This window comes from Arachis ipaensis, chromosome B5 (assembly GCF_059453495.1).
Source record: "Arachis ipaensis isolate K30076 ecotype BB chromosome B5, ASM5945349v1, whole genome shotgun sequence".
Taxonomy (NCBI): Eukaryota; Viridiplantae; Streptophyta; class Magnoliopsida; order Fabales; family Fabaceae; genus Arachis; species Arachis ipaensis.
In genome coordinates, this window is record NC_142440.1 from 40,125,197 (window position 1) to 40,133,321 (window position 8,125).

Below are 8,125 nucleotides of genomic sequence, written 5' to 3' on the forward strand. Positions count from 1 at the left end.
ATATTTTGCTTGTGGATTATTTAGGAATTGTTTGACAATTATTAATTATTTTAGGGTTGCTTGCATGTTCAAATTCAATACTTTCAATAACATATTTACCATGCATGCTAAGTGTTTGTGAAAAAGCCCGTATGGCATTGTGCATATTTAAATACTCTATCCTTCTACTCTAATGCCTGTTTTTCACAAAACCCCTTTTAATATTTCATTGATTGAATATAATTGTCAATATAAATAGATTGTTAGTTTGAAACACTTGATAATCAAATTGGGCAATTCATGCTTGATCTATGCTACTCATGCATTTGCCAGCATGCCAATAAACATCTTGCATCTAATTGCCATTACCTGCACTTGCTATATTTCCATTGATGAACTTATCACATGTAGTCGCGACCATGTGTTAACGACATCCTTCTCTACCGTGCATTGATTATCACTTGTACCATCATCTTCCTTGCTCTAATCCTTAGCTTTAAAAGTTACTTTCTTTTCCCTTTTCAAGATGGCCACCAAGAAAGGTAAAGAGAAAGCTACTCCCAAACCACCAGCAAGGAAAGGAACAAAAAGAGCACTAGCTGCGGAGCCATCTTCAACAGCAGTAAAGCCCTCAACAAAGCGAATCAAGAGGATCATCAAGGTCGATGAAAAAGAGAAAGCCTTTCCAGCAAAGGACACTGTGTGGTTCACTAACCACTACTGTGAGCAGATGTTCCCCATCTTGGCTGAGCGGAACTATAATAATGAGTACCTTCTCATCCTCTCGACCAACATTGTTGAATTTGTTGAGCCCCGAATTGAACAAAGACAATGGAGATTCCTACGGAGACAGCCACGGCAGGCCAATCTTTCATGGGTAGTTGAATTCTACTCAAACTTTCACATGCCAACCCTGCAGTCTGTCTATATCCATCAGAAGCAAGTCCCCATAACTGAAGAAGCTATTCAGCAAGCTTTAGATCTTCCGCCTGCTCCAGAAGGATTGGACGCATTCCAAAAAGTCTCTTTCAAGGGCCAGACATGCCAATTTGACTGGGACGCTGTTCTCAGAATTATCGGACAACCTGGCAGCAGATGGATCTATGGATACCATCGATCCCGACCTAAGGGAATATTGGCTTCAGCACTCACCTTGGAGGCTCGAGTATGGGCACAGATTATGTCCCATTACGTTTTTCTGAGCACTCACGAGTCCTCCTTCACTGCAGATATGGATGTTCTTCTCTGGTGTATCCTTACAGACCAGCCTCTCAACTTACCAAGACACATCCGGAATGCTATAGGACACGTACAAATTGCGAACAACCTACCTTTTCCCACCTTGGTTTCAGATCTAGTCTCAACAGCCGGAGTCTCCTACAGAGCTGGGGATACCAAGACCATACTTCCGCGGGATGATCAGTACGTCCCCAACGGGAAGTACATCAGACCTCCAGCAGCCACTATCAACCGGACCACAGAACCGGCGGAAGATATTCCTTCTCATTCCAAATCACAAGAACCTTCAACAAATCAGCTACTCCTATAGATAATTCAGAGGTTAGACCGACTAGACCGGCAGGGAAAGCAAAGAGATCGCCGTAACAAGCGCCGGTTTATATACCTCAAGGAGCTGATTGTTGGTAATCACCCACCTGAAGAAGGCCTAGACATTCCGGACTCCACTTCATTTACCAGCATAGGGAGCCATGACGGTCCCGATTGTGGAGACGCTGCTACCAGCCCCCCTTTGTTCCTGACTGATGGCATCAAGGACGGTGCCAAGCTTTAAGTGTGGGGAGGTCGGTCAGTACCTCACTTCCGGAGGTAAATTCTCTTTCTTAGCACCAATAAATTTGTTAGGATAGGATAGATCGCATAGTAATAGATATTTGCATGCATGTTCTATTTGGTTGAAAAATAATAAGTTTCTTTTCAAGACTCTATTTTGAAAATTTCACTAATTTAAATCAAAACCTTTGTGTTAAAACCTGTTTGAAGACTATAAATTGGAATATAAATGATAGCTAAGAACATACAACCCGTGAGACTTGAGCTTAATTACATGGTTACATTATTTAACCATAATATTTTATTCTTGTGTGTTTGCTTCTCCATGATTGTAATCTATATTTTGTTCCATCCTATATGTCCAATGTTTAATGTGTTATATGCATGCATATGATTGAGGCCATTATTTATTTATTAGCTTACTTATCCCAAATAGCCTACCCTTCCATTTACCTTTGTTAGCCACTTTGAGCCTTTTAATCCCATTTGTTCTATATTTTACCACATCACTAGCCTTAAGCAGAAAAACAATTAAATACCCAAAATTGAATCTTTGGTTAGCTTAAGATAGAGATTGTGAGTCAATCAAGTGTGGAAAAACTGTGGGAACATGGGTTAAGAAGGGAATATGTTATGTTTTTACAATTGATAAAATATTGGGAATTTAGGTACCTACTCATGTAAGACCAGAAAAATTAAAAATCCATGTGCATTGATAATGTTATGTTTATTTTTATGCTTCAAAAAAAATATTCAATAAATAAGTAAATAAATAAGGGGACAAAATTACCCCAATGTAATGTTAAGTTAATGAAAAGATCAATGCATATGTGATACAAATTAAAAGAAGAGTTGATGCATCAGTATGTAATGCAAAAGTGGGAATTTTGGGTAGCTAGGCATGAATTTAAAAGTATATAGAGTATGTATAGGTGAAAGCTTAGGTTGATCAAAGATTCAATTTATAGCTCACTTAGCCATATATATACCCTCACCTATACCTTGGCCACATTACAACCTTGAAAAGACCTCATGATGTTTGCATTGGTACATTAAATACTTATTGATTGATTAGGTGAAGAACAAAAATCTAGAAAGCATGATTAGAGAAGAGTAGAGTGATTACCCTATACACTTGAGTGATTAGAGTGCACATATATGATGCACGGAAATTTGTCTCTCAACAATTTTCCTTCGGCAAGTATACCGAATTGTCGTCAAGTAAAAACTCACAATAGAGTGAGGTCGAATCCCATAGGGATTGATTGGTCAAGCAACTTTAATTAGAGGAATGTTCTAGTTGAGCGAAGCAGAATTTGGTTTGAGATTTGCAGGAAATTAAATGGCGGGAAAGTGTTGTCCCATGTTGGAACTTAATTCTCCTAGGGAAGTGTTGATTTGTTCTCAATAATTCTGTGGAGGAAAGTGCATCCCCTGAGGCATCTCAGGGATTTCATGGTGAGGAATTTCCTCATGCTCATGTTAAGGTCCATGGTCTCTTATTTGCTCCATCCTTTTCTTAGTGATGGGCTTGTCCTCTTCAATGAGGATGTCTCCCTCTATGTCAATTCCAGCCGAATTGCAGAGGTGGTAAATGAGGTAAGGAAAGGCTAACCTTGCCCAAGTGGAGGACTTGTCAGCCACCTTGTAGAGTTCTTGAGGTATAATCTCATGAACTTCCACCTCTTCTCCAATCATGATACTATGGATCATAATGGCCCGGTCTATAGTAACTTCAGACCGGTTACTAGTAAGAATGATGGAGCGTTGAATGAACTCTAGCCATCCCCTAGCGACTGGTTTGAGATCATGCCTTCTTAATTGAACCGGCTTGCCTCTTGAGTCAATTTTCCATTGAGCTCCTTCCTCACATATGTCTATGAGGACTTGGTCCAACCTTTGATTAAAGTTGACCCTTCTTGTGTAGGAGCGTGCGTTCTCTTCCATCATTGGCAAGTTGAACGCCAGCCTTACATTTTCCGGACTGAAATCTAAGTGTTTCCCCTGAACCATGGTAAGCCAATGCTTTGGATTCGGGTTCACACTTTGATCATGGTTCCTAGTGATCCATGTGTTTGCATAGAACTCTTGAACCATTAGGATCCCGACTTGTTGATGGGGATTGGTGAGAACTTCCCAACCTCTTCTTTGGATTTCAAGTCGGATCTCCGGATACTCATTCTTCTTGAGCTTGAAAGGAACCTCAGGGATCACTTTCTTCTTGGCCACAACTTCAATCCCAGAGTCCTACTCGGAATACCACAGACAAGGTTTAGACTTTTCGGACTCTCATGAATGCCGCCATCAATCTAGCTTGTACCATAAAGATTCTGATTAAGAGATCCAAGAGATACTCATTCAATCTAAGGTAGAACAGAAGTGGTTGTCAGGCACGTGTTCATAGGGAATGATGATGATTGTCACGTTCATCACATTCATGTTGAAGTGCGAATGAATATCTTAGAAGCAGAATAAGTTGAATTGAATAGAAAAACAGTAGTACTTTGCATTAATTCATGAGGAACAGCAGAGCTCCACACCTTAATCTATGGAGTGTAGAAACTCTACCGTTGAAAATACATAAGTGAAAGGTTCAGGCATGGCCGAATGACCAGCCCCTAAAACGTGATCACAGGATCAGAAAATACAATCCAGGATCTTCCAAAGATTGTCTAATACAATAGTAAAAAGTACTATTTATACTAAACTAGCTACTAGGGTTTACAGAAGTAAGTAATTGATGCATAAATCCACTTCCGGGGCCCACTTGGTGTGTGCTTGGGCTGAGCTTTAGCTTTCCACGTGCAGAGGCTCTTATTGGAGTTGAACGCCAGGTTGTAACGTGTTTCTGGCGTTCAACTCTGGTTTGTGACGTGTTTCTGGCGTTTAACTCCAGACAGCAGCGCAGAACTGGCGTTCAACGCCCTTTCAAAGCCCTGGATGTCTACTTTCCAACGCAATTGGAAGCGCGCCATTTTGAGTTCTGTAGCTCCAGAAAATCTACTTTGAGTGCAGGGAGGTCAGAATCCAACAGCATCACCAGTCCTTCTTCTACCTTTGAATCTGATTTTTGCTCAAGTCCCTCAATTTCAACCAGAAAATACCTGAAATTATAGAAAAACACACAAACTCATAGTAAAGTCCAGAAATATGAATTTAACATAAAAACTAATAAAAACATCCCTAAAATAACTAGATTCTACTAAAAATGTACTAAAAACAATGCCAAAAAGCGTATAAATTATCCGCTCATCACTCGTCCCCGAGCAAAAGAAGAAAGAAAAAAGTAGAAGAAGAAGAAAATGGAGGCGATAGAGGGTGAGGTGTTTTCGGCCAAGGTGAGAAGTTAGGGTTGTGTTGTGTGAAAATGAAGAAGGAATGAGGGGTTTATATAGGAGGGGGGAGGGTTAAGTTTCGGCCATTAGGGTTGGGTTTGGGAGGGAAAATATTTTGAATATGGGATTATGGGGAAGAGAAGATGGATATGAGTGGTGAGGGTGTGATGGGAAAGAGTGATTGAAGTGATTGGTGAAGGGTATTTGGGGAAGAGAGTTATAAAAAGGTGTGAAGGAGAGAGAAGAAGTGGTGGGGATCCTGTGGGGTCCATAGATCCTGAGGTGTCAAGGATTTTTCATCCCTGCACCCTTTAGACGTGTAAAACGCCCTATACATGCAATCCTGGCGTTTAACGCCAGACTGCTGCCTGTTTCTGGCGTTAAACGCCACTTCCATGCTCTGTTCTGGTGTTTAACGCCAGGTAGATGCTTGTTTCTGGTGTTAAACGCCAGCTTGGTGCCTGTTTCTGGTGTTAAACGCTAGACAGATGCTTGTTTCTGCGTTTAAACGCCAAACTGTTCTCCTCCAGAGTGTGCTGTTTTTCATTCTATTTTTCATTCTGTTTTTGATTTTTCAGTAGTTTTTGTGACTTCACATGATCATCAACCTAAAGAACACATAAAATAACAATGGAAAATAAATAAATATGATTAGATAACATTGGGTTGCCTCCCAACAAGCACTTCTTTAATGTCAATAGCTTGACAGTGAGCTCTCATGGAGCCTCACAGATGTTCAGAGCATTGTTGGAACCTCCCAACACCAAACTTAGAGTTTGAATGTGAGGGTTCAACACCAAACTTAGAGTTTGACTGTGGGGCTTTGGTTGACTCTGCAGTGAGAGAAGCTTTTCATGCTTCCTCTCCATGGTTACAAAAGGAGATCCTTGAGTTTTAAACACAAGGTTGTCCTCATTCAGTTGAAGGACTAACTCTCCTCTGTCCACATCAATCACAGCTCTTGCTGTGGCTAGGAAGGGTCTTCCAAGGATGATGGATTCATCCTAATCCTTCCCAGTATCTAGGATTATGAAATCAGCAGGGATGTAAAGGCCTTTAACCTTTACTATCACGTCCTCTACTTGTCCATAAGCCTATTTTCTTGAGTTGTCTGCCATCTCTAATGAGATTCTGGCAGCTTGCACCTCAAAGATTCCCAGTTTCTCCATTACAGAGAGTGGCATGAGGTTTATCCCTGACCCAAGGTCACATAGAGCCTTCTCAAAGGTCATGGTGCCTATGGTACAAGGTATTAAGAACTTTCCAAGATCCTGTTTCTTCTGAGGCAATGTCAGTTGATCCAGATCACTCAGTTCATTGATGAGCAAGGGAGGTTCATCTTCCCAAGTCTCATTACCAAATAATTTGGCATTCAGCTTCATGATTGCACCAAGGTACTTGGCAACTTGCTCTTCAGTGACATCTTCATTCTCTTCAGAAGAAGAAGACTCATCAGAGCTCATGAATGGCATAAGGAGGTTCAAAGGAATCTCTATGGTCTCTAGATGAGCCTCAGATTCCTTTGGTTCCTCAGAGGGAAACTCCTTGTTGATCACATAGACGTCCCAGGAGGCCTTCCTCACTGGGATTCACGTCCTCTCCCTCCCTTGTAAGTTCAGCCATGATGGTTAAATCAATGGCCTTGCACTCTCTTTTTGGATTCTCTTTTGTATTGCTTGGGAGAGTACTAGGAGGAGTTTCAGTGACTCTTTTACACAGCTGGCCCACTTGTGCCTCCAAATTCCTAACGGAGGACCGTGTTTCATTCATGAAACTTACAGTGGCCTTAGATAGATCAGAGACTATATTTGCTAAGCTAGATGGATTCTGCTCAGAACTCTCTGTCTGTTGCTGAGTGGATGATGGAAAAGGCTTGCTATTGCTAAACCTGTTTCTTCCACCATTATTAAAGCCTTGTTGAGGCTTTTGTTGATCCTTCCATGAGAAATTTGGATGATTTCTTCATGAGGGATTATAGGTGTTTCCATAGGGTTCACCCATGTAATTCACCTCTGCTATTGCAGGGTTCTCAGGATCATAAGCTTCTTCTTCAGAAGATGCCTCTTTAGTACTGTTGGATGATTCCTTCAATCCATTCGGACTCTGAGAGATCATATTGACTTGCTGAGTCAATATTTTATTCTGAGCCAATATGGCATTCAGAGTATCCATTTCAAGAACTCCCTTCCTCATAGGCATCCCATTATTCACAGGATTCCTTTCAGAAGTGTACATGAACTGGTTATTTGCAACCATGTCAATGAGTTCTTGAGCTTCTGCAAGCATTTTCTTTAGGTGAATGGATCCACCTACAGAATGGTCCAGTGACATCTTTGATAGCTCAGACAGACCATCATAGAATATATCCAGGATGGTCCATTTTGAAAGCATGTCAGAAGGACACTTTTTGGTCAGTTCCTTGTATCTCTCTCAAGCTTCATAGAGGGATTCACCTTCTTTCTGTCTGAAGGTTTGAACATCCACTCTAAGCTTGCTAAGCTTTTTTAGGAGGAAAGAACTTGGCTAAGAAAGCCGTGACCAGCTTATCCCAAGAGTTCAGGCTATCTTTAGGTTGAGAGTCCAACTATACTCTAGCTCTGTCTCTTACAGCAAACGGGAAAAGCATAAGCCTATAGACCTCGAGATTAACCCCATTGGTCTTAACAGTATCATAGATCTACGAGAATTCAGTTAAGAACTGAAAAGGATCTTCAGATGGAAGTCCTTGAAACTTGCAGTTCTGTTGCATCAGAGAAACTAATTGAGGTTTAAGCTCAAAGTTGTTTGCTCCAATGGCAGGAATTGAGATGCTTCTTCCATGTAAATTGGAATTTGGTGCAGTAAAGTCAGCAAGCATTTTCCTTGCATTGTTATTATTTTCAGCCATGTTTTCTTCTTTTTAGAAAATTTTTGTCAGATTTTCTCCAGAGAGTTGTGCTTTGGCTTCCCTTAGCTTCCTCTTCAGAGTCCTTTCAGGTTCAGGATCAGCATCAACAAGAATGTTCTTATCCTTGTTCCTG

The 8,125-nt window shown here is 40.9% G+C and overlaps 1 non-coding gene across 1 annotated transcript; it reads left to right on the forward strand.

Annotated features, from left to right (window-relative positions):
• The first annotated feature begins 7,490 nt into the window (after positions 1-7,490).
• On the forward strand, positions 7,491-7,598 carry LOC148563936 (small nucleolar RNA R71). The gene has a single exon (XR_015885490.1). It is a non-coding gene; the product is annotated as a small nucleolar RNA R71 (small nucleolar RNA).
• The last annotated feature ends 527 nt before the right edge of the window (positions 7,599-8,125 follow it).